The 25,385-nt window shown below is 41.2% G+C and overlaps 15 non-coding genes across 15 annotated transcripts; 6 read left to right on the forward strand and 9 right to left on the reverse strand.

Annotated features, from left to right (window-relative positions):
* Positions 1 to 231: 231 nt before the first annotated feature.
* Positions 232 to 304, reverse strand: TRNAR-UCG (transfer RNA arginine (anticodon UCG)). The gene has a single exon. It is a non-coding gene; the product is annotated as a tRNA-Arg (tRNA).
* Positions 305 to 576: 272 nt separating this feature from the next.
* On the forward strand, positions 577 to 686 carry TRNAL-CAA (transfer RNA leucine (anticodon CAA)). Its single transcript has 2 exons — positions 577 to 614; positions 641 to 686. It is a non-coding gene; the product is annotated as a tRNA-Leu (tRNA).
* A 1,871-nt stretch (positions 687 to 2,557) lies between these two features.
* TRNAR-UCG (transfer RNA arginine (anticodon UCG)) lies at positions 2,558 to 2,630 on the reverse strand. The gene has a single exon. It is a non-coding gene; the product is annotated as a tRNA-Arg (tRNA).
* Positions 2,631 to 4,883: 2,253 nt separating this feature from the next.
* TRNAR-UCG (transfer RNA arginine (anticodon UCG)) lies at positions 4,884 to 4,956 on the reverse strand. The gene has a single exon. It is a non-coding gene; the product is annotated as a tRNA-Arg (tRNA).
* A 272-nt stretch (positions 4,957 to 5,228) lies between these two features.
* TRNAL-CAA (transfer RNA leucine (anticodon CAA)) lies at positions 5,229 to 5,338 on the forward strand. Its single transcript has 2 exons — positions 5,229 to 5,266; positions 5,293 to 5,338. It is a non-coding gene; the product is annotated as a tRNA-Leu (tRNA).
* A 3,033-nt stretch (positions 5,339 to 8,371) lies between these two features.
* On the reverse strand, positions 8,372 to 8,444 carry TRNAR-UCG (transfer RNA arginine (anticodon UCG)). Its single transcript has one exon. It is a non-coding gene; the product is annotated as a tRNA-Arg (tRNA).
* Positions 8,445 to 8,716: 272 nt separating this feature from the next.
* TRNAL-CAA (transfer RNA leucine (anticodon CAA)) lies at positions 8,717 to 8,826 on the forward strand. The gene is made up of 2 exons: positions 8,717 to 8,754; positions 8,781 to 8,826. It is a non-coding gene; the product is annotated as a tRNA-Leu (tRNA).
* A 708-nt stretch (positions 8,827 to 9,534) lies between these two features.
* TRNAR-UCG (transfer RNA arginine (anticodon UCG)) lies at positions 9,535 to 9,607 on the reverse strand. Its single transcript has one exon. It is a non-coding gene; the product is annotated as a tRNA-Arg (tRNA).
* A 1,435-nt stretch (positions 9,608 to 11,042) lies between these two features.
* TRNAL-CAA (transfer RNA leucine (anticodon CAA)) lies at positions 11,043 to 11,152 on the forward strand. The gene is made up of 2 exons: positions 11,043 to 11,080; positions 11,107 to 11,152. It is a non-coding gene; the product is annotated as a tRNA-Leu (tRNA).
* Positions 11,153 to 13,023: 1,871 nt separating this feature from the next.
* On the reverse strand, positions 13,024 to 13,096 carry TRNAR-UCG (transfer RNA arginine (anticodon UCG)). Its single transcript has one exon. It is a non-coding gene; the product is annotated as a tRNA-Arg (tRNA).
* A 272-nt stretch (positions 13,097 to 13,368) lies between these two features.
* On the forward strand, positions 13,369 to 13,478 carry TRNAL-CAA (transfer RNA leucine (anticodon CAA)). The gene is made up of 2 exons: positions 13,369 to 13,406; positions 13,433 to 13,478. It is a non-coding gene; the product is annotated as a tRNA-Leu (tRNA).
* Positions 13,479 to 14,186: 708 nt separating this feature from the next.
* Positions 14,187 to 14,259, reverse strand: TRNAR-UCG (transfer RNA arginine (anticodon UCG)). Its single transcript has one exon. It is a non-coding gene; the product is annotated as a tRNA-Arg (tRNA).
* Positions 14,260 to 15,349: 1,090 nt separating this feature from the next.
* TRNAR-UCG (transfer RNA arginine (anticodon UCG)) lies at positions 15,350 to 15,422 on the reverse strand. Its single transcript has one exon. It is a non-coding gene; the product is annotated as a tRNA-Arg (tRNA).
* A 272-nt stretch (positions 15,423 to 15,694) lies between these two features.
* Positions 15,695 to 15,804, forward strand: TRNAL-CAA (transfer RNA leucine (anticodon CAA)). The gene is made up of 2 exons: positions 15,695 to 15,732; positions 15,759 to 15,804. It is a non-coding gene; the product is annotated as a tRNA-Leu (tRNA).
* Positions 15,805 to 20,001: 4,197 nt separating this feature from the next.
* On the reverse strand, positions 20,002 to 20,074 carry TRNAR-UCG (transfer RNA arginine (anticodon UCG)). Its single transcript has one exon. It is a non-coding gene; the product is annotated as a tRNA-Arg (tRNA).
* Between the last annotated feature and the right edge of the window lie 5,311 nt (positions 20,075 to 25,385).

Raw genomic sequence — 25,385 nt, forward strand, 5'->3', positions numbered from 1 at the left:
GTTTGGTTGAGAACACAAGCAGATGGGACCGTTATCAATTCCGTAATTCCAGGAATGTAACTGTGTTTTGAAACCCTTAAATCAATTGGTTTAGTTCCACTTTATGATTTACTGCTGTTTGGAGGCTCTAGGCTTCAGCAAATTGGAAGCCTCCAGCAAGAAGCAAGTTCTTATGGGTAAAGCAAGAACTTGTGAGTGAAGGTCACAGGAACTGGAAAGCAGCATCGAAAACGACCACGAAGGGACTCGAACCCTCAATCTTCTGATTCGAAGTCAGACGCCTTATCCATTAGGCCACGCAGTCTGCCACAAGGACATCATTTTGGTTTGTGGAATCTGGATTAGCAAAACACTTGAAGATCACCTGGGACATCTTCTACTTGCTTTGCTCAAGCAGATTTGGTAGAAAGGATCTGAAATGTATGACTTGGTGCAAGGTCATGCTTTAAGAAGTGCATTTGCAAAAGGGCCTAGATTCAGAGTGTTCATACAGCTTCTTGACAACGGTAATACATCAATAGAGTACCACGAGTAGATGATATTTCCAGAGGCAGCCAAATTTGGTCAATGTATCTTGTCAGGATGGCCGAGTGGTCTAAGGCGCCAGACTCAAGAGCTGTCTCTTCACATTGTGTGGGTGATCTGGTCTCCAAATGGAGGCGTGGGTTCAAATCCCACTTCTGACAATCAGTTTACACATTTAGCTTGAACTAGAATCACCACTCCCGCTGTCTTTTCATGCTACCATGTCACCGACAAAAAAATATGAAAAAAATCCAAAAACTTTGCCCATCCTACATAAAGATAAAATTCTTGAGGAAAATCTGCTAGACCATGCTGTTAAATCTGTCATTTAAAGTGCAACTTTAGTCAGAAAAGTAAGTCCTGCTACATCTCTTACGGTTGTCCCATTTTGCATATATACTCATGTAAAACATTGGAAAAAAATAAGGTTCTATACACTTTGAAATCCAGTAATACGCTGTTTCAACCTGCTCTGCACATACTCAGTAGCTCTCCCATTTTAGGCATATTTAAGCACTTAAAGCACAATCAAACCCTCCTATCATTTACAGCCAATGAAGCTGCTTCTGTTCAAACTGCAAATGCCATAATGCTGCACATGTGATCAGTTATGACACCAGCCATTTGATGATTTGATAGTTTGGTTGAGAACACAAGCAAATGGGACAGTTATCAATCCCGGAATTCCAGGAATGTAACTGTGTTTTGAAACCCTTAAATCAATTGGTTTAGTTCCACTTTATGATTTACTGCTGTTTGGAGGCTCTAGGCTTCAGCAAATTGTAAGCCTCCAGCAAGAAGCAAGTTGTTATGGGTAAAGCAAGAACTTGTGAGTGAAGGTCACAGGAACTGGAAAGCAGCATCGAAAACGACCACGAAGGGACTCGAACCCTCAATCTTCTGATTCGAAGTCAGACGCCTTATCCATTAGGCCACACAGTGAGCCACAAGGACATCATTTTGGTTTGTGGAATCTGGATTAGCAAAACACTTGAAGATCACCTGGGACATCTTCTACTTGCTTTGCTCAAGCAGATTTGGTAGAAAGGATCTGAAATGTATGACTTGGTGCAAGGTCATGCTTTAAGAAGTGCATTTGCAAAAGGGCCTAGATTCAGAGTGTTCATACAGCTTCTTGACAACGGTAATAGATCAATAGAGTACCACGAGTAGATGATATTTCCAGAGGCAGCCAAATTTGTTCAACGTGTCTTGTCAGGATGGCCGAGTGGTCTAAGGCGCCAGACTCAAGAGCTGTCTCTTCACATTGTGTGGGTGTTCTGGTCTCCAAATGGAGGCGTGGGTTCAAATCCCGCTTCTGACAATCAGTTTACACATTTAGCTTGAACTAGAATCACCACTCCCGCTGTCTTTTCATGCTACCATGTCACCGACAAAAAAACATGAAAAAAATCCAAAAACTTTGCCCATCCTACATAAAGATAAAATTCTTGAGGAAAATCTGCTAGACCATGCTGTTAAATCTGTCATTTAAAGTGCAACTTTAGTCAGAAAAGTAAGTCCTGCTACATCTCTTACGGTTGTCCCATTTTGCATATATACTCATGTAAAACATTGGAAAAAAATAAGGTTCTATACACTTTGAAATCCAGTAATACGCTGTTTCAACCTGCTCTGCACATACTCAGTAGCTCTCCCATTTTAGGCATATTTAAGCACTTAAAGCACAATCAAACCCTCCTATCATTTACAGCCAATGAAGCTGCTTCTGTTCAAACTGCAAATGCCATAATGTTGCACATGTGATCAGTTATGACACCAGCCATTTGATGATATGATAGTTTGGTTGAGAACACAAGCAAATGGGACAGTTATCAATCCCGGAATTCCAGGAATGTAACTGTGTTTTGAAACCCTTAAATCAATTGGTTTAGTTCCACTTTATGATTTACTGCTGTTTGGAGGCTCTAGGCTTCAGCAAATTGGAAGCCTCCAGCAAGAAGCAAGTTGTTATGGGTAAAGCAAGAACTTGTGAGTGAAGGTCACAGGAACTGGAAAGCAGCATCGAAAACGACCACGAAGGGACTCGAACCCTCAATCTTCTGATTCGAAGTCAGACGCCTTATCCATTAGGCCACGCAGTCTGCCACAAGGACATCATTTTGGTTTGTGGAATCTGGATTAGCAAAACACTTGAAGATCACCTGGGACATCTTCTACTTGCTTTGCTCAAGCAGATTTGGTAGAAAGGATCTGAAATGTATGACTTGGTGCAAGGTCATGCTTTAAGAAGTGCATTTGCAAAAGGGCCTAGATTCAGAGTGTTCATACAGCTTCTTGACAACGGTAATAGATCAATAGAGTACCACGAGTAGATGATATTTCCAGAGGCAGCCAAATTTGTTCAACGTATCTTGTCAGGATGGCCGAGTGGTCTAAGGCGCCAGACTCAAGAGCTGTCTCTTCACATTGTGTGGGTGTTCTGGTCTCCAAATGGAGGCGTGGGTTCAAATCCCACTTCTGACAATCAGTTTACACATTTAGCTTGAACTAGAATCACCACTCCCGCTGTCTTTTCATGCTACCATGTCACCGACAAAAAAACATGAAAAAAATCCAAAAACTTTGCCCATCCTACATAAAGATAAAATTCTTGAGGAAAATCTGCTAGACCATGCTGTTAAATCTGTCATTTAAAGTGCAACTTTAGTCAGAAAAGTAAGTCCTGCTACATCTCTTACGGTTGTCCCATTTTGCATATATACTCATGTAAAACATTGGAAAAAAATAAGGTTCTATACACTTTGAAATCCAGTAATACGCTGTTTCAACCTGCTCTGCACATACTCAGTAGCTCTCCCATTTTAGGCATATTTAAGCACTTAAAGCACAATCAAACCCTCCTATCATTTACAGCCAATGAAGCTGCTTCTGTTCAAACTGCAAATGCCATAATGCTGCACATGTGATCAGTTATGACACCAGCCATTTGATGATTTGATAGTTTGGTTGAGAACACAAGCAAATGGGACAGTTATCAATCCCGGAATTCCAGGAATGTAACTGTGTTTTGAAACCCTTAAATCAATTGGTTTAGTTCCACTTTATGATTTACTGCTGTTTGGAGGCTCTAGGCTTCAGCAAATTGGAAGCCTCCAGCAAGAAGCAAGTTGTTATGGGTAAAGCAAGAACTTGTGAGTGAAGGTCACAGGAACTGGAAAGCAGCATCGAAAACAACCACGAAGGGACTCGAACCCTCAATCTTCTGATTCGAAGTCAGACGCCTTATCCATTAGGCCACGCAGTCTGCCACAAGGACATCATTTTGGTTTGTGGAATCTGGATTAGCAAAACACTTGAAGATCACCTGGGACATCTTCTACTTGCTTTGCTCAAGCAGATTTGGTAGAAAGGATCTGAAATGTATGACTTGGTGCAAGGTCATGCTTTAAGAAGTGCATTTGCAAAAGGGCCTAGATTCAGAGTGTTCATACAGCTTCTTGACAACGGTAATAGATCAATAGAGTACCACGAGTAGATGATATTTCCAGAGGCAGCCAAATTAGTACAACGTATCTTGTCAGGATGGCCGAGTGGTCTAAGGCGCCAGACTCAAGAGCTGTCTCTTCACATTGTGTGGGTGTTCTGGTCTCCAAATGGAGGCGTGGGTTCAAATCCCACTTCTGACAATCAGTTTACACATTTAGCTTGAACTAGAATCACCACTCCCGCTGTCTTTTCATGCTACCATGTCACCGACAAAAAAACATGAAAAAAATCCCAAAACTTTGCCCATCCTACATAAAGATAAAATTCTTGAGGAAAATCTGCTAGACCATGCTGTTAAATCTGTCATTTAAAGTGCAACTTTAGTCAGAAAAGTAAGTCCTGCTACATCTCTTACGGTTGTCCCATTTTGCATATATACTCATGTAAAACATTGGAAAAAAATAAGGTTCTATACACTTTGAAATCCAGTAATACGCTGTTTCAACCTGCTCTGCACATACTCAGTAGCTCTCCCATTTTAGGCATATTTAAGCACTTAAAGCACAATCAAACCCTCCTATCATTTACAGCCAATGAAGCTGCTTCTGTTCAAACTGCAAATGCCATAATGCTGCACATGTGATCAGTTATGACACCAGCCATTTGATGATTTGATAGTTTGGTTGAGAACACAAGCAGATGGGACCGTTATCAATTCCGTAATTCCAGGAATGTAACTGTGTTTTGAAACCCTTAAATCAATTGGTTTAGTTCCACTTTATGATTTACTGCTGTTTGGAGGCTCTAGGCTTCAGCAAATTGGAAGCCTCCAGCAAGAAGCAAGTTCTTATGGGTAAAGCAAGAACTTGTGAGTGAAGGTCACAGGAACAGGAAAGCAGCATCGAAAACGACCACGAAGGGACTCGAACCCTCAATCTTCTGATTCGAAGTCAGACGCCTTATCCATTAGGCCACGCAGTCTGCCACGAGGACATAATTTTGGTTTGTGGAATCTGGATTAGCAAAACACTTGAAGATCACCTGGGACATCTTCTACTTGCTTTGCTCAAGCAGATTTGGTAGAAAGGATCTGAAATGTATGACTTGGTGCAAGGTCATGCTTTAAGAAGTGCATTTGCAAAAGGGCCTAGATTCAGAGTGTTCATACAGCTTCTTGACAACGGTAATACATCAATAGAGTACCACGAGTAGATGATATTTCGAGAGGCAGCCAAAATTGGTCAATGTATCTTGTCAGGATGGCCGAGTGGTCTAAGGCGCCAGACTCAAGAGCTGTCTCTTCACATTGTGTGGGTGATCTGGTCTCCAAATGGAGGCGTGGGTTCAAATCCCACTTCTGACAATCAGTTTACACATTTAGCTTGAACTAGAATCACCACTCCCGCTGTCTTTTCATGCTACCATGTCACCGACAAAAAAATATGAAAAAAATCCAAAATCTTTGCCCATCCTACATAAAGATAAAATTCTTGAGGAAAATCTGCTAGACCATGCTGTTAAATCTGTCATTTAAAGTGCAACTTTAGTCAGAAAAGTAAGTCCTGCTACATCTCTTACGGTTGTCCCATTTTGCATATATACTCATGTAAAACATTGGAAAAAAATAAGGTTCTATACACTTTGAAATCCAGTAATACGCTGTTTCAACCTGCTCTGCACATACTCAGTAGCTCTCCCATTTTAGGCATATTTAAGCACTTAAAGCACAATCAAACCCTCCTATCATTTACAGCCAATGAAGCTGCTTCTGTTCAAACTGCAAATGCCATAATGCTGCACATGTGATCAGTTATGACACCAGCCATTTGATGATTTGATAGTTTGGTTGAGAACACAAGCAAATGGGACAGTTATCAATCCCGGAATTCCAGGAATGTAACTGTGTTTTGAAACCCTTAAATCAATTGGTTTAGTTCCACTTTATGATTTACTGCTGTTTGGAGGCTCTAGGCTTCAGCAAATTGGAAGCCTCCAGCAAGAAGCAAGTTGTTATGGGTAAAGCAAGAACTTGTGAGTGAAGGTCACAGGAACTGGAAAGCAGCATCGAAAACGACCACGAAGGGACTCGAACCCTCTATCTTCTGATTCGAAGTCAGACGCCTTATCCATTAGGCCACGCAGTCTGCCACAAGGACATCATTTTGGTTTGTGGAATCTGGATTAGCAAAACACTTGAAGATCACCTGGGACATCTTCTACTTGCTTTGCTCAAGCAGATTTGGTAGAAAGGATCTGAAATGTATGACTTGGTGCAAGGTCATGCTTTAAGAAGTGCATTTGCAAAAGGGCCTAGATTCAGAGTGTTCATACAGCTTCTTGACAACGGTAATACATCAATAGAGTACCACGAGTAGATGATATTTCCAGAGGCAGCCAAATGTGTTCAATCTATCTTGTCAGGATGGCCGAGTGGTCTAAGGCGCCAGACTCAAGAGCTGTCTCTTCACATTGTGTGGGTGTTCTGGTCTCCAAATGGAGGCGTGGGTTCAAATCCCACTTCTGACAATCAGTTTACACATTTAGCTTGAACTAGAATCACCACTCCCGCTGTCTTTTCATGCTACCATGTCACCGACAAAAAAACATGAAAAAAATCCCAAAACTTTGCCCATCCTACATAAAGATAAAATTCTTGAGGAAAATCTGCTAGACCATGCTGTTAAATCTGTCATTTAAAGTGCAACTTTAGTCAGAAAAGTAAGTCCTGCTACATCTCTTACGGTTGTCCCATTTTGCATATATACTCATGTAAAACATTGGAAAAAAATAAGGTTCTATACACTTTGAAATCCAGTAATACGCTGTTTCAACCTGCTCTGCACATACTCAGTAGCTCTCCCATTTTAGGCATATTTAAGCACTTAAAGCACAATCAAACCCTCCTATCATTTAAGCCAATGAAGCTGCTTCTGTTCAAACTGCAAATGCCATAATGCTGCACATGTGATCAGTTATGACACCAGCCATTTGATGATTTGATAGTTTGGTTGAGAACACAAGCAAATGGGACAGTTATCAATCCCGGAATTCCAGGAATGTAACTGTGTTTTGAAACCCTTAAATCAATTGGTTTAGTTCCACTTTATGATTTACTGCTGTTTGGAGGCTCTAGGCTTCAGCAAATTGGAAGCCTCCAGCAAGAAGCAAGTTGTTATGGGTAAAGCAAGAACTTGTGAGTGAAGGTCACAGGAACTGGAAAGCAGCATCGAAAACAACCACGAAGGGACTCGAACCCTCAATCTTCTGATTCGAAGTCAGACGCCTTATCCATTAGGCCACGCAGTCTGCCACAAGGACATCATTTTGGTTTGTGGAATCTGGATTAGCAAAACACTTGAAGATCACCTGGGACATCTTCTACTTGCTTTGCTCAAGCAGATTTGGTAGAAAGGATCTGAAATGTATGACTTGGTGCAAGGTCATGCTTTAAGAAGTGCATTTGCAAAAGGGCCTAGATTCAGAGTGTTCATACAGCTTCTTGACAACGGTAATAGATCAATAGAGTACCACGAGTAGATAATATTTCCAGAGGCAGCCAAATTAGTACAACGTATCTTGTCAGGATGGCCGAGTGGTCTAAGGCGCCAGACTCAAGAGCTGTCTCTTCACATTGTGTGGGTGTTCTGGTCTCCAAATGGAGGCGTGGGTTCAAATCCCACTTCTGACAATCAGTTTACACATTTAGCTTGAACTAGAATCACCACTCCCGCTGTCTTTTCATGCTACCATGTCACCGACAAAAAAACATGAAAAAAATCCCAAAACTTTGCCCATCCTACATAAAGATAAAATTCTTGAGGAAAATCTGCTAGACCATGCTGTTAAATCTGTCATTTAAAGTGCAACTTTAGTCAGAAAAGTAAGTCCTGCTACATCTCTTACGGTTGTCCCATTTTGCATATATACTCATGTAAAACATTGGAAAAAAATAAGGTTCTATACACTTTGAAATCCAGTAATACGCTGTTTCAACCTGCTCTGCACATACTCAGTAGCTCTCCCATTTTAGGCATATTTAAGCACTTAAAGCACAATCAAACCCTCCTATCATTTACAGCCAATGAAGCTGCTTCTGTTCAAACTGCAAATGCCATAATGCTGCACATGTGATCAGTTATGACACCAGCCATTTGATGATTTGATAGTTTGGTTGAGAACACAAGCAGATGGGACCGTTATCAATTCCGTAATTCCAGGAATGTAACTGTGTTTTGAAACCCTTAAATCAATTGGTTTAGTTCCACTTTATGATTTACTGCTGTTTGGAGGCTCTAGGCTTCAGCAAATTGGAAGCCTCCAGCAAGAAGCAAGTTCTTATGGGTAAAGCAAGAACTTGTGAGTGAAGGTCACAGGAACTGGAAAGCAGCATCGAAAACGACCACGAAGGGACTCGAACCCTCAATCTTCTGATTCGAAGTCAGACGCCTTATCCATTAGGCCACGCAGTCTGCCACGAGGACATAATTTTGGTTTGTGGAATCTGGATTAGCAAAACACTTGAAGATCACCTGGGACATCTTCTACTTGCTTTGCTCAAGCAGATTTGGTAGAAAGGATCTGAAATGTATGACTTGGTGCAAGGTCATGCTTTAAGAAGTGCATTTGCAAAAGGGCCTAGATTCAGAGTGTTCATACAGCTTCTTGACAACGGTAATACATCAATAGAGTACCACGAGTAGATGATATTTCCAGAGGCAGCCAAAATTGGTCAATGTATCTTGTCAGGATGGCCGAGTGGTCTAAGGCGCCAGACTCAAGAGCTGTCTCTTCACATTGTGTGGGTGATCTGGTCTCCAAATGGAGGCGTGGGTTCAAATCCCACTTCTGACAATCAGTTTACACATTTAGCTTGAACTAGAATCACCACTCCCGCTGTCTTTTCATGCTACCATGTCACCGACAAAAAAATATGAAAAAAATCCCAAATCTTTGCCCATCCTACATAAAGATAAAATTCTTGAGGAAAATCTGCTAGACCATGCTGTTAAATCTGTCATTTAAAGTGCAACTTTAGTCAGAAAAGTAAGTCCTGCTACATCTCTTACGGTTGTCCCATTTTGCATATATACTCATGTAAAACATTGGAAAAAAATAAGGTTCTATACACTTTGAAATCCAGTAATACGCTGTTTCAACCTGCTCTGCACATACTCAGTAGCTCTCCCATTTTAGGCATATTTAAGCACTTAAAGCACAATCAAACCCTCCTATCATTTACAGCCAATGAAGCTGCTTCTGTTCAAACTGCAAATGCCATAATGCTGCACATGTGATCAGTTATGACACCAGCCATTTGATGATTTGATAGTTTGGTTGAGAACACAAGCAAATGGGACAGTTATCAATCCCGGAATTCCAGGAATGTAACTGTGTTTTGAAACCCTTAAATCAATTGGTTTAGTTCCACTTTATGATTTACTGCTGTTTGGAGGCTCTAGGCTTCAGCAAATTGGAAGCCTCCAGCAAGAAGCAAGTTGTTATGGGTAAAGCAAGAACTTGTGAGTGAAGGTCACAGGAACTGGAAAGCAGCATCGAAAACGACCACGAAGGGACTCGAACCCTCAATCTTCTGATTCGAAGTCAGACGCCTTATCCATTAGGCCACGCAGTCTGCCACAAGGACATCATTTTGGTTTGTGGAATCTGGATTAGCAAAACACTTGAAGATCACCTGGGACATCTTCTACTTGCTTTGCTCAAGCAGATTTGGTAGAAAGGATCTGAAATGTATGACTTGGTGCAAGGTCATGCTTTAAGAAGTGCATTTGCAAAAGGGCCTAGATTCAGAGTGTTCATACAGCTTCTTGACAACGGTAATAGATCAATAGAGTACCACGAGTAGATGATATTTCCAGAGGCAGCCAAATTTGTTCAACGTATCTTGTCAGGATGGCCGAGTGGTCTAAGGCGCCAGACTCAAGAGCTGTCTCTTCACATTGTGTGGGTGTTCTGGTCTCCAAATGGAGGCGTGGGTTCAAATCCCACTTCTGACAATCAGTTTACACATTTAGCTTGAACTAGAATCACCACTCCCGCTGTCTTTTCATGCTACCATGTCACCGACAAAAAAACATGAAAAAAATCCCAAAACTTTGCCCATCCTACATAAAGATAAAATTCTTGAGGAAAATCTGCTAGACCATGCTGTTAAATCTGTCATTTAAAGTGCAACTTTAGTCAGAAAAGTAAGTCCTGCTACATCTCTTACGGTTGTCCCATTTTGCATATATACTCATGTAAAACATTGGAAAAAAATAAGGTTCTATACACTTTGAAATCCAGTAATACGCTGTTTCAACCTGCTCTGCACATACTCAGTAGCTCTCCCATTTTAGGCATATTTAAGCACTTAAAGCACAATCAAACCCTCCTATCATTTACAGCCAATGAAGCTGCTTCTGTTCAAACTGCAAATGCCATAATGCTGCACATGTGATCAGTTATGACACCAGCCATTTGATGATTTGATAGTTTGGTTGAGAACACAAGCAAATGGGACAGTTATCAATCCCGGAATTCCAGGAATGTAACTGTGTTTTGAAACCCTTAAATCAATTGGTTTAGTTCCACTTTATGATTTACTGCTGTTTGGAGGCTCTAGGCTTCAGCAAATTGGAAGCCTCCAGCAAGAAGCAAGTTGTTATGGGTAAAGCAAGAACTTGTGAGTGAAGGTCACAGGAACTGGAAAGCAGCATCGAAAACGACCACGAAGGGACTCGAACCCTCAATCTTCTGATTCGAAGTCAGACGACTTATCCATTAGGCCACGCAGTCTGCCACAAGGACATCATTTTGGTTTGTGGAATCTGGATTAGCAAAACACTTGAAGATCACCTGGGACATCTTCTACTTGCTTTGCTCAAGCAGATTTGGTAGAAAGGATCTGAAATGTATGACTTGGTGCAAGGTCATGCTTTAAGAAGTGCATTTGCAAAAGGGCCTAGATTCAGAGTGTTCATACAGCTTCTTGACAACGGTAATACATCAATAGAGTACCACGAGTAGATGATATTTCCAGAGGCAGCCAAAATTGGTCAATGTATCTTGTCAGGATGGCCGAGTGGTCTAAGGCGCCAGACTCAAGAGCTGTCTCTTCACATTGTGTGGGTGATCTGGTCTCCAAATGGAGGCGTGGGTTCAAATCCCACTTCTGACAATCAGTTTACACATTTAGCTTGAACTAGAATCACCACTCCCGCTGTCTTTTCATGCTACCATGTCACCGACAAAAAAATATGAAAAAAATCCAAAAACTTTGCCCATCCTACATAAAGATAAAATTCTTGAGGAAAATCTGCTAGACCATGCTGTTAAATCTGTCATTTAAAGTGCAACTTTAGTCAGAAAAGTAAGTCCTGCTACATCTCTTACGGTTGTCCCATTTTGCATATATACTCATGTAAAACATTGGAAAAAAATAAGGTTCTATACACTTTGAAATCCAGTAATACGCTGTTTCAACCTGCTCTGCACATACTCAGTAGCTCTCCCATTTTAGGCATATTTAAGCACTTAAAGCACAATCAAACCCTCCTATCATTTACAGCCAATGAAGCTGCTTCTGTTCAAACTGCAAATGCCATAATGCTGCACATGTGATCAGTTATGACACCAGCCATTTGATGATTTGATAGTTTGGTTGAGAACACAAGCAAATGGGACAGTTATCAATCCCGGAATTCCAGGAATGTAACTGTGTTTTGAAACCCTTAAATCAATTGGTTTAGTTCCACTTTATGATTTACTGCTGTTTGGAGGCTCTAGGCTTCAGCAAATTGGAAGCCTCCAGCAAGAAGCAAGTTGTTATGGGTAAAGCAAGAACTTGTGAGTGAAGGTCACAGGAACTGGAAAGCAGCATCGAAAACGACCACGAAGGGACTCGAACCCTCAATCTTCTGATTCGAAGTCAGACGCCTTATCCATTAGGCCACACAGTGAGCCACAAGGACATCACTTTGGTTTGTGGAATCTGGATTAGCAAAACACTTGAAGATCACCTGGGACATCTTCTACTTGCTTTGCTCAAGCAGATTTGGTAGAAAGGATCTGAAATGTATGACTTGGTGCAAGGTCATGCTTTAAGAAGTGCATTTGCAAAAGGGCCTAGATTCAGAGTGTTCATACAGCTTCTTGACAACGGTAATAGATCAATAGAGTACCACGAGTAGATGATATTTCCAGAGGCAGCCAAATTTGTTCAACGTATCTTGTCAGGATGGCCGAGTGGTCTAAGGCGCCAGACTCAAGAGCTGTCTCTTCACATTGTGTGGGTGTTCTGGTCTCCAAATGGAGGCGTGGGTTCAAATCCCACTTCTGACAATCAGTTTACACATTTAGCTTGAACTAGAATCACCACTCCCGCTGTCTTTTCATGCTACCATGTCACCGACAAAAAAACATGAAAAAAATCCAAAAACTTTGCCCATCCTACATAAAGATAAAATTCTTGAGGAAAATCTGCTAGACCATGCTGTTAAATCTGTCATTTAAAGTGCAACTTTAGTCAGAAAAGTAAGTCCTGCTACATCTCTTACGGTTGTCCCATTTTGCATATATACTCATGTAAAACATTGGAAAAAAATAAGGTTCTATACACTTTGAAATCCAGTAATACGCTGTTTCAACCTGCTCTGCACATACTCAGTAGCTCTCCCATTTTAGGCATATTTAAGCACTTAAAGCACAATCAAACCCTCCTATCATTTACAGCCAATGAAGCTGCTTCTGTTCAAACTGCAAATGCCATAATGTTGCACATGTGATCAGTTATGACACCAGCCATTTGATGATTTGATAGTTTGGTTGAGAACACAAGCAAATGGGACAGTTATCAATCCCGGAATTCCAGGAATGTAACTGTGTTTTGAAACCCTTAAATCAATTGGTTTAGTTCCACTTTATGATTTACTGCTGTTTGGAGGCTCTAGGCTTCAGCAAATTGGAAGCCTCCAGCAAGAAGCAAGTTGTTATGGGTAAAGCAAGAACTTGCGAGTGAAGGTCACAGGAACTGGAAAGCAGCATCGAAAACGACCACGAAGGGACTCGAACCCTCAATCTTCTGATTCGAAGTCAGACGCCTTATCCATTAGGCCACGCAGTCTGCCACAAGGACATCATTTTGGTTTGTGGAATCTGGATTAGCAAAACACTTGAAGATCACCTGGGACATCTTCTACTTGCTTTGCTCAAGCAGATTTGGTAGAAAGGATCTGAAATGTATGACTTGGTGCAAGGTCATGCTTTAAGAAGTGCATTTGCAAAAGGGCCTAGATTCAGAGTGTTCATACAGCTTCTTGACAACGGTAATACATCAATAGAGTACCACGAGTAGATGATATTTCCAGAGGCAGCCAAAATTGGTCAATGTATCTTGTCAGGATGGCCGAGTGGTCTAAGGCGCCAGACTCAAGAGCTGTCTCTTCACATTGTGTGGGTGATCTGGTCTCCAAATGGAGGCGTGGGTTCAAATCCCACTTCTGACAATCAGTTTACACATTTAGCTTGAACTAGAATCACCACTCCCGCTGTCTTTTCATGCTACCATGTCACCGACAAAAAAACATGAAAAAAATCCAAAAACTTGGCCCATCCTACATAAAGATAAAATTCTTGAGGAAAATCTGCTAGACCATGCTGTTAAATCTGTCATTTAAAGTGCAACTTTAGTCAGAAAAGTAAGTCCTGCTACATCTCTTACGGTTGTCCCATTTTGCATATATACTCATGTAAAACATTGGAAAAAAATAAGGTTCTATACACTTTGAAATCCAGTAATACGCTGTTTCAACCTGCTCTGCACATACTCAGTAGCTCTCCCATTTTAGGCATATTTAAGCACTTAAAGCACAATCAAACCCTCCTATCATTTACAGCCAATGAAGCTGCTTCTGTTCAAACTGCAAATGCCATAATGCTGCACATGTGATCAGTTATGACACCAGCCATTTGATGATTTGATAGTTTGGTTGAGAACACAAGCAAATGGGACAGTTATCAATCCCGGAATTCCAGGAATGTAACTGTGTTTTGAAACCCTTAAATCAATTGGTTTAGTTCCACTTTATGATTTACTGCTGTTTGGAGGCTCTAGGCTTCAGCAAATTGGAAGCCTCCAGCAAGAAGCAAGTTGTTATGGGTAAAGCAAGAACTTGTGAGTGAAGGTCACAGGAACTGGAAAGCAGCATCGAAAACGACCACGAAGGGACTCGAACCCTCAATCTTCTGATTCGAAGTCAGACGCCTTATCCATTAGGCCACGCAGTCTGCCACAAGGACATCATTTTGGTTTGTGGAATCTGGATTAGCAAAACACTTGAAGATCACCTGGGACATCTTCTACTTGCTTTGCTCAAGCAGATTTGGTAGAAAGGATCTGAAATGTATGACTTGGTGCAAGGTCATGCTTTAAGAAGTGCATTTGCAAAAGGGCCTAGATTCAGAGTGTTCATACAGCTTCTTGACAACGGTAATACATCAATAGAGTACCACGAGTAGATGATATTTCCAGAGGCAGCCAAATTAGTTCAACGTATCTTGTCAGGATGGCCGAGTGGTCTAAGGCGCCAGACTCAAGAGCTGTCTCTTCACATTGTGTGGGTGTTCTGGTCTCCAAATGGAGGCGTGGGTTCAAATCCCACTTCTGACAATCAGTTTACACATTTAGCTTGAACTAGAATCACCACTCCCGCTGTCTTTTCATGCTACCATGTCACCGACAAAAAAACATGAAAAAAATCCCAAAACTTTGCCCATCCTACATAAAGATAAAATTCTTGAGGAAAATCTGCTAGACCATGCTGTTAAATCTGTCATTTAAAGTGCAACTTTAGTCAGAAAAGTAAGTCCTGCTACATCTCTTACGGTTGTCCCATTTTGCATATATACTCATGTAAAACATTGGAAAAAAATAAGGTTCTATACACTTTGAAATCCAGTAATACGCTGTTTCAACCTGCTCTGCACATACTCAGTAGCTCTCCCATTTTAGGCATATTTAAGCACTTAAAGCACAATCAAACCCTCCTATCATTTACAGCCAATGAAGCTGCTTCTGTTCAAACTGCAAATGCCATAATGCTGCACATGTGATCAGTTATGACACCAGCCATTTGATGATTTGATAGTTTGGTTGAGAACACAAGCAGATGGGACCGTTATCAATTCCGTAATTCCAGGAATGTAACTGTGTTTTGAAACCCTTAAATCAATTGGTTTAGTTCCACTTTATGATTTACTGCTGTTTGGAGGCTCTAGGCTTCAGCAAATTGGAAGCCTCCAGCAAGAAGCAAGTTCTTATGGGTAAAGCAAGAACTTGTGAGTGAAGGTCACAGGAACTGGAAAGCAGCATGGAAAACGACCACGAAGGGACTCGAACCCTCAATCTTCTGATTCGAAGTCAGACGCCTTATCCATTAGGCCACGCAGTCTGCCACAAGGACATCATTTTGGTTTGTGGAATCTGGATTAGCAAAACACTTGAAGATCACCTGGGACATCTTCTACTTGCTTTGCTCAAGCAGATTTGGTAGAAAGGATCTGAAATGTATGACTTGGTGCAAGGTCATGCTTTAAGAAGTGCATTTGCAAAAGGGCCTAGATTCAGAGTGTTCATACAGCTTCTTGACAACGGTAATACATCAATAGAGTACCACGAGTAGATGATATTTCCAGAGGCAGCCAAAATTGGTCAATGTATCTTGTCAGGATGGCCGAGTGGTCTAAGGCGCCAGACTCAAGAGCTGTCTCTTCACATTGTGTGGGTGATCTGGTCTCCAAATGGAGGCGTGGGTTCAAATCCCACTTCTGACAATCAGTTTACACATTTAGCTTGAACTAGAATCACCACTCCCGCTGTCTTTTCATGCTACCATGTCACCGACAAAAAAACATGAAAAAAATCCAAAAACTTTGCCCATCCTACATAAAGATAAAATTCTTGAGGAAAATCTGCTAGACCATGCTGTTAAATCTGTCATTTAAAGTGCAACTTTAGTCAGAAAAGTAAGTCCTGCTACATCTCTTACGGTTGTCCCATTTTGCATATATACTCATGTAAAACATTGGAAAAAAATAAGGTTCTATACACTTTGAAATCCAGTAATACGCTGTTTCAACCTGCTCTGCACATACTCAGTAGCTCTCCCATTTTAGGCATATTTAAGCACTTAAAGCACAATCAAACCCTCCTATCATTTACAGCCAATGAAGCTGCTTCTGTTCAAACTGCAAATGCCATAATGCTGCACATGTGATCAGTTATGACACCAGCCATTTGATGATTTGATAGTTTGGTTGAGAACACAAGCAAATGGGACAGTTATCAATCCCGGAATTCCAGGAATGTAACTGTGTTTTGAAACCCTTAAATCAATTGGTTTAGTTCCACTTTATGATTTACTGCTGTTTGTAGGCTCTAGGCTTAAGCAAATTGGAAGCCTCCAGCAAGAAGCAAGTTGTTATGGGTAAAGCAAGAACTTGTGAGTGAAGGTCACAGGAACTGGAAAGCAGCATCGAAAACGACCACGAAGGGACTCGAACCCTCAATCTTCTGATTCGAAGTCAGACGCCTTATCCATTAGGCCACGGAGTCTGCCACAAGGACATCATTTTGGTTTGTGGAATCTGGATTAGCAAAACACTTGAAGATCACCTGGGACATCTTCTACTTGCTTTGCTCAAGCAGATTTGGTAGAAAGGATCTGAAATGTATGACTTGGTGCAAGGTCATGCTTTAAGAAGTGCATTTGCAAAAGGGCCTAGATTCAGAGTGTTCATACAGCTTCTTGACAACGGTAATACATCAATAGAGTACCACGAGTAGATGATATTTCCAGAGGCAGCCAAATTTGTTCAATGTATCTTGTCAGGATGGCCGAGTGGTCTAAGGCGCCAGACTCAAGAGCTGTCTCTTCACATTGTGTGGGTGTTCTGGTCTCCAAATGGAGGCGTGGGTTCAAATCCCACTTCTGACAATCAGTTTACACATTTAGCTTGAACTAGAATCACCACTCCCGCCGTCTTTTCATGCTACCATGTCACCGACAAAAAAACATGAAAAAAATCCCAAAACTTTGCCCATCCTACATAAAGATAAAATTCTTGAGGAAAATCTGCTAGACCATGCTGTTAAATCTGTCATTTAAAGTGCAACTTTAGTCAGAAAAGTAAGTCCTGCTACATCTCTTACGGTTGTCCCATTTTGCATATATACTCATGTAAAACATTGGAAAAAAATAAGGTTCTATACACTTTGAAATCCAGTAATACGCTGTTTCAACCTGCTCTGCACATACTCAGTAGCTCTCCCATTTTAGGCATATTTAAGCACGTAAAGCACAATCAAACCCTCCTATCATTTACAGCCAATGAAGCTGCTTCTGTTCAAACTGCAAATGCCATAATGCTGCACATGTGATCAGTTATGACACCAGCCATTTGATGATTTGATAGTTTGGTTGAGAACACAAGCAAATGGGACAGTTATCAATCCCGGAATTCCAGGAATGTAACTGTGTTTTGAAACCCTTAAATCAATTGGTTTAGTTCCACTTTATGATTTACTGCTGTTTGGAGGCTCTAGGCTTCAGCAAATTGGAAGCCTCCAGCAAGAAGCAAGTTGTTATGGGTAAAGCAAGAACTTGTGAGTGAAGGTCACAGGAACTGGAAAGCAGCATCGAAAATGACCACGAAGGGACTCGAACCCTCAATCTCCTGATTCGAAGTCAGACGCCTTATCCATTAGGCCACGCAGTCTGCCACAAGGACATCATTTTGGTTTGTGGAATCTGGATTAGCAAAACACTTGAAGATCACCTGGGACATCTTCTACTTGCTTTGCTCAAGCAGATTTGGTAGAAAGGATCTGAAATGTATGACTTGGTGCAAGGTCATGCTTTAAGAAGTGCATTTGCAAAAGGGCCTAGATTCAGAGTGTTCATACAGCTTCTTGACAACGGTAATAGATCAATAGAGTACCACGAGTAGATAATATTTCCAGAGGCAACCAAATTTGTTCAATGTAGCTTGTCAGGATGGCTGAGTGGTCTAAGGCGCCAGACTCAAGAGCTGTCTCTTCACATTGTGTGGGTGTTCTGGTCTCCAAATGGAGGCGTGGGTTCAAATCCCACTTCTGACAATCAGTTTACACATTTAGCTTGAACTAGAATCACCACTCCCGCTGTCTTTTCATGCTACCATGTCACCGACAAAAAAACATGAAAAAAATCCCAAAACTTTGCCCATCCTACATAAAGATAAAATTCTTGAGGAAAATCTGCTAGACCATGCTGTTAAATCTGTCATTTAAAGTGCAACTTTAGTCAGAAAAGTAAGTCCTGCTACATCTCTTACGGTTGTCCCATTTTGCATATATACTCATGTAAAACATTGGAAAAAAATAAGGTTCTATACACTTTGAAATCCAGTAATACGCTGTTTCAACCTGCTCTGCACATACTCAGTAGCTCTCCCATTTTAGGCATATTTAAGCACTTAAAGCACAATCAAACCCTCCTATCATTTACAGCCAATGAAGCTGCTTCTGTTCAAACTGCAAATGCCATAATGTTGCACATGTGATCAGTTATGACACCAGCCATTTGATGATTTGATAGTTTGGTTGAGAACACAAGCAAATGGGACAGTTATCAATCCCGGAATTCCAGGACGGTAACTGTGTTTTGAAACCCTTAAATCAATTGGTTTAGTTCCACTTTATGATTTACTGCTGTTTGTAGGCTCTAGGCTTAAGCAAATTGGAAGCCTCCAGCAAGAAGCAAGTTGTTATGGGTAAAGCAAAAACTTGTGAGTGAAGGTCACAGGAACTGGAAAGCAGCATCGAAAACGACCACGAAGGGACTCGAACCCTCAATCTTCTGATTCGAAGTCAGACGCCTTATCCATTAGGCCACGGAGTCTGCCACAAGGACATCATTTTGGTTTGTGGAATCTGGATTAGCAAAACACTTGAAGATCACCTGGGACATCTTCTACTTGCTTTGCTCAAGCAGATTTGGTAGAAAGGATCTAAAATGTATGACTTGGTGCAAGGTCATGCTTTAAGAAGTGCATTTGCAAAAGGGCCTAGATTCAGAGTGTTCATACAGCTTCTTGACAACGGTAATACATCAATAGAGTACCACGAGTAGATGATATTTCCAGAGGCAGCAAAATTTGTTCAATGTATCTTGTCAGGATGGCCGAGTGGTCTAAGGCGCCAGACTCAAGAGCTGTCTCTTCACATTGTGTGGGTGTTCTGGTCTCCAAATGGAGGCGTGGGTTCAAATCCCACTTCTGACAATCAGTTTACACATTTAGCTTGAACTAGAATCACCACTCCCGCTGTCTTTTCATGCTACCATGTCACCGACAAAAAAACATGAAAAAAATCCCAAAACTTTGCCCATCCTACATAAAGATAAAATTCTTGAGGAAAATCTGCTAGACCATGCTGTTAAATCTGTCATTTAAAGTGCAACTTTAGTCAGAAAAGTAAGTCCTGCTACATCTCTTACGGTTGTCCCATTTTGCATATATACTCATGTAAAACATTGGAAAAAAATAAGGTTCTATACACTTTGAAATCCAGTAATACGCTGTTTCAACCTGCTCTGCACATACTCAGTAGCTCTCCCATTTTAGGCATATTTAAGCACTTAAAGCACAATCAAACCCTCCTATCATTTACAGCCAATGAAGCTGCTTCTGTTCAAACTGCAAATGCCATAATGCTGCACATGTGATCAGTTATGACACCAGCCATTTGATGATTTGATAGTTTGGTTGAGAACACAAGCAAATGGGACAGTTATCAATCCTGGAATTCCAGGAATGTAACTGTGTTTTGAAACCCTTAAATCAATTGGTTTAGTTCCACTTTATGATTTACTGCTGTTTGGAGGCTCTAGGCTTCAGCAAATTGGAAGCCTCCAGCAAGAAGCAAGTTGTTATGGGTAAAGCAAGAACTTGTGAGTGAAGGTCACAGGAACTGGAAAGCAGCATCGAAAACGACCACGAAGGGACTCGAACCCTCAATCTTCTGATTCGAAGTCAGACGCCTTATCCATTAGGCCACGCAGTCTGTCACAAGGACATCATTTTGGTTTGTGGAATCTGGATTAGCAAAACACTTGAAGATCACCTGGGACATCTTCTACTTGCTTTGCTCAAGCAGATTTGGTAGAAAGGATCTGAAATGTATGACTTGGTGCAAGGTCATGCTTTAAGAAGTGCATTTGCAAAAGGGCCTAGATTCAGAGTGTTCATACAGCTTCTTGACAACGGTAATACATCAATAGAGTACCACGAGTAGATGATATTTCCAGAGGCAGCCAAATGTGTTCAATGTATCTTGTCAGGATGGCCGAGTGGTCTAAGGCGCCAGACTCAAGAGCTGTCTCTTCACATTGTGTGGGTGTTCTGGTCTCCAAATGGAGGCGTGGGTTCAAATCCCACTTCTGACAATCAGTTTACACATTTAGCTTGAACTAGAATCACCACTCCCGCTGTCTTTTCATGCTACCATGTCACCGACAAAAAAACATGAAAAAAATCCCAAAACTTTGCCCATCCTACATAAAGATAAAATTCTTGAGGAAAATCTGCTAGACCATGCTCTTAAATCTGTCATTTAAAGTGCAACTTTAGTCAGAAAAGTAAGTCCTGCTACATCTCTTACGGTTGTCCCATTTTGCATATATACTCATGTAAAACATTGGAAAAAAAATAAGGTTCTATACACTTTGAAATCCAGTAATACGCTGTTTCAACCTGCTCTGCACATACTCAGTAGCTCTCCCATTTTAGGCATATTTAAGCACTTAAAGCACAATCAAACCCTCCTATCATTTACAGCCAATGAAGCTGCTTCTGTTCAAACTGCAAATGCCATAATGCTGCACATGTGATCAGTTATGACACCAGCCATTTGATGATTTGATAGTTTGGTTGAGAACACAAGCAAATGGGACAGTTATCAATCCCGGAATTCCAGGAATGTAACTGTGTTTTGAAACCCTTAAATCAATTGGTTTAGTTCCACTTTATGATTTACTGCTGTTTGGAGGCTCTAGGCTTCAGCAAATTGGAAGCCTCCAGCAAGAAGCAAGTTGTTATGGGTAAAGCAAGAACTTGTGAGTGAAGGTCACAGGAACTGGAAAGCAGCATCGAAAACGACCACGAAGGGACTCGAACCCTCAACCTTCTAGATTCGAAGTCAGACGCCTTATCCATTAGGCCACACAGTCTGCCACAAGGACATCATTTTGGTTTGTGGAATCTGGATTAGCAAAACACTTGAAGATCACCTGGGACATCTTCTACTTGCTTTGCTCAAGCAGATTTGGTAGAAAGGATCTGAAATGTATGACTTGGTGCAAGGTCATGCTTTAAGAAGTGCATTTGCAAAAGGGCCTAGATTCAGAGTGTTCATACAGCTTCTTGACAACGGTAATACATCAATAGAGTACCACGAGTAGATGATATTTCCAGAGGCAGCCAAATGTGTTCAATCTATCTTGTCAGGATGGCCGAGTGGTCTAAGGCGCCAGACTCAAGAGCTGTCTCTTCACATTGTGTGGGTGTTCTGGTCTCCAAATGGAGGCGTGGGTTCAAATCCCACTTCTGACAATCAGTTTACACATTTAGCTTGAACTAGAATCACCACTCCCGCTGTCTTTTCATGCTACCATGTCACCGACAAAAAAACATGAAAAAAATCCCAAAACTTTGCCCATCCTACATAAAGATAAAATTCTTGAGGAAAATCTGCTAGACCATGCTGTTAAATCTGTCATTTAAAGTGCAACTTTAGTCAGAAAAGTAAGTCCTGCTACATCTCTTACGGTTGTCCCATTTTGCATATATACTCATGTAAAACATTGGAAAAAAATAAGGTTCTATACACTTTGAAATCCAGTAATACGCTGTTTCAACCTGCTCTGCACATACTCAGTAGCTCTCCCATTTTAGGCATATTTAAGCACTTAAAGCACAATCAAACCCTCCTATCATTTACAGCCAATGAAGCTGCTTCTGTTCAAACTGCAAATGCCATAATGCTGCACATGTGATCAGTTATGACACCAGCCATTTGATGATTTGATAGTTTGGTTGATTGAGAAAACAAGCAAATGGGACAGTTATCAATCCCGGAATTCCAGGAATGTAACTGTGTTTTGAAACCCTTAAATCAATTGGTTTAGTTCCACTTTATGATTTACTGCTGTTTGGAGGCTCTAGGCTTCAGCAAATTGGAAGCCTCCAGCAAGAAGGAAGTTGTTATGGGTAAAGCAAGAACTTGCGAGTGAAGGTCACAGGAACTGGAAAGCAGCATCAAAAAGGACCACGAAGGGACTCGAACCCTCAATCTTCTGATTCGAAGTCAGACGCCTTATCCATTAGGCCACGCAGTCTGCCACAAGGACATCATTTTGGTTTGTGGAATCTGGATTAGCAAAACACTTGAAGATCACCTGGGACATCTTCTACTTGCTTTGCTCAAGCAGATTTGGTAGAAAGGATCTGAAATGTATGACTTGGTGCAAGGTCATGCTTTAAGAAGTGCATTTGCAAAAGGGCCTAGATTCAGAGTGTTCATACAGCTTCTTGACAACGGTAATACATCAATAGAGTACCACGAGTAGATGATATTTCCAGAGGCAGCCAAATTTGTTCAATGTATCTTGTCAGGATGGCCGAGTGGTCTAAGGCGCCAGACTCAAGAGCTGTCTCTTCACATTGTGTGGGTGTTCTGGTCTCCAAATGGAGGCGTGGGTTCAAATCCCACTTCTGACAATCAGTTTACACATTTAGCTTGAACTAGAATCACCACTCCCGCTGTCTTTTCATGCTACCATGTCACCGACAAAAAAACATGAAAAAAATCCCAAAACTTTGCCCATCCTACATAAAGATAAAATTCTTGAGGAAAATCTGCTAGACCATGCTGTTAAATCTGTCATTTAAAGTGCAACTTTAGTCAGAAAAGTAAGTCCTGCTACATCTCTTACGGTTGTCCCATTTTGCATATATACTCATGTAAAACATTGGAAAAAAATAAGGTTCTATACACTTTGAAATCCAGTAATACGCTGTTTCAACCTGCTCTGCACATACTCAGTAGCTCTCCCATTTTAGGCATATTTAAGCACTTAAAGCACAATCAAACCCTCCTATCATTTACAGCCAATGAAGCTGCTTCTGTTCAAACTGCAAATGCCATAATGCTGCACATGTGATCAGTTATGACACCAGCCATTTGATGATTTGATAGTTTGGTTGATTGAGAACACAAGCAAATGGGACAGTTATCAATCCCGGAATTCCAGGAATGTAACTGTGTTTTGAAACCCTTAAATCAATTGGTTTAGTTCCACTTTATGATTTACTGCTGTTTGGAGGCTCTAGGCTTCAGCAAATTGGAAGCCTCCAGCAAGAAGGAAGTTGTTATGGGTAAAGCAAGAACTTGCGAGTGAAGGTCACAGGAACTGGAAAGCAGCATCAAAAAGGACCACGAAGGGACTCGAACCCTCAATCTTCTGATTCGAAGTCAGACGCCTTATCCATTAGGCCACGCAGTCTGCCACAAGGACATCATTTTGGTTTGTGGAATCTGGATTAGCAAAACACTTGAAGATCACCTGGGACATCTTCTACTTGCTTTGCTCAAGCAGATTTGGTAGAAAGGATCTGAAATGTATGACTTGGTGCAAGGTCATGCTTTAAGAAGTGCATTTGCAAAAGGGCCTAGATTCAGAGTGTTCATACAGCTCCTTGACAACGGTAATAGATCAATAGAGTACCACGAGTAGATGATATTTCCAGAGGCAGCCAAATTTGTTCACCTTATCTTGTCAGGATGGCCGAGTGGTCTAAGGCGCCAGACTCAAGAGCTGTCTCTTCACATTGTGTGGGTGTTCTGGTCTCCAAATGGAGGCGTGGGTTCAAATCCCACTTCTGACAATCAGTTTACACATTTAGCTTGAACTAGAATCACCACTCCCGCTGTCTTTTCATGCTACCATGTCACCGACAAAAAAACATGAAAAAAATCCCAAAACTTTGCCCATCCTACATAAATATAAAATTCTTGAGGAAAATCTGCTAGACCATGCTGTTAAATCTGTCATTTAAAGTGCAACTTTAGTCAGAAAAGTAAGTCCTGCTACATCTCTTACGGTTGTCCCATTTTGCATATATACTCATGTAAAACATTGGAAAAAAAATAAGGTTCTATACACTTTGAAATCCAGTAATACGCTGTTTCAACCTGCTCTGCACATACTCAGTAGCTCTCCCATTTTAGGCATATTTAAGCACTTAAAGCACAATCAAACCCTCCTATCATTTACAGCCAATGAAGCTGCTTCTGTTCAAACTGCAAATGCCATAATGCTGCACATGTGATCAGTTATGACACCAGCCATTTGATGATTTGATAGTTTGGTTGATTGAGAAAACAAGCAAATGGGACAGTTATCAATCCCGGAATTCCAGGAATGTAACTGTGTTTTGAAACCCTTAAATCAATTGGTTTAGTTCCACTTTATGATTTACTGCTGTTTGGAGGCTCTAGGCTTCAGCAAATTGGAAGCCTCCAGCAAGAAGGAAGTTGTTATGGGTAAAGCAAGAACTTGCGAGTGAAGGTCACAGGAACTGGAAAGCAGCATCAAAAAGGACCACGAAGGGACTCGAACCCTCAATCTTCTGATTCGAAGTCAGACGCCTTATCCATTAGGCCACGCAGTCTGCCACAAGGACATCATTTTGGTTTGTGGAATCTGGATTAGCAAAACACTTGAAGATCACCTGGGACATCTTCTACTTGCTTTGCTCAAGCAGATTTGGTAGAAAGGATCTGAAATGTATGACTTGGTGCAAGGTCATGCTTTAAGAAGTGCATTTGCAAAAGGGCCTAGATTCAGAGTGTTCATACAGCTCCTTGACAACGGTAATAGATCAATAGAGTACCACGAGTAGATGATATTTCCAGAGGCAGCCAAATTTGTTCACCTTATCTTGTCAGGATGGCCGAGTGGTCTAAGGCGCCAGACTCAAGAGCTGTCTCTTCACATTGTGTGGGTGTTCTGGTCTCCAAATGGAGGCGTGGGTTCAAATCCCACTTCTGACAATCAGTTTACACATTTAGCTTGAACTAGAATCACCACTCCCGCTGTCTTTTCATGCTACCATGTCACCGACAAAAAAACATGAAAAAAATCCCAAAACTTTGCCCATCCTACATAAAGATAAAATTCTTGAGGAAAATCTGCTAGACCATGCTGTTAAATCTGTCATTTAAAGTGCAACTTTAGTCAGAAAAGTAAGTCCTGCTACATCTCTTACGGTTGTCCCATTTTGCATATATACTCATGTAAAACATTGGAAAAAAA

The sequence above is a fragment of the Lithobates pipiens genome, unplaced genomic scaffold, assembly GCF_037356315.1.
Source record: "Lithobates pipiens isolate NorthernLeopardFrog02 unplaced genomic scaffold, aLitPip1_a1.2 Scaffold_1, whole genome shotgun sequence".
NCBI classification, from domain to species: Eukaryota; Metazoa; Chordata; class Amphibia; order Anura; family Ranidae; genus Lithobates; species Lithobates pipiens.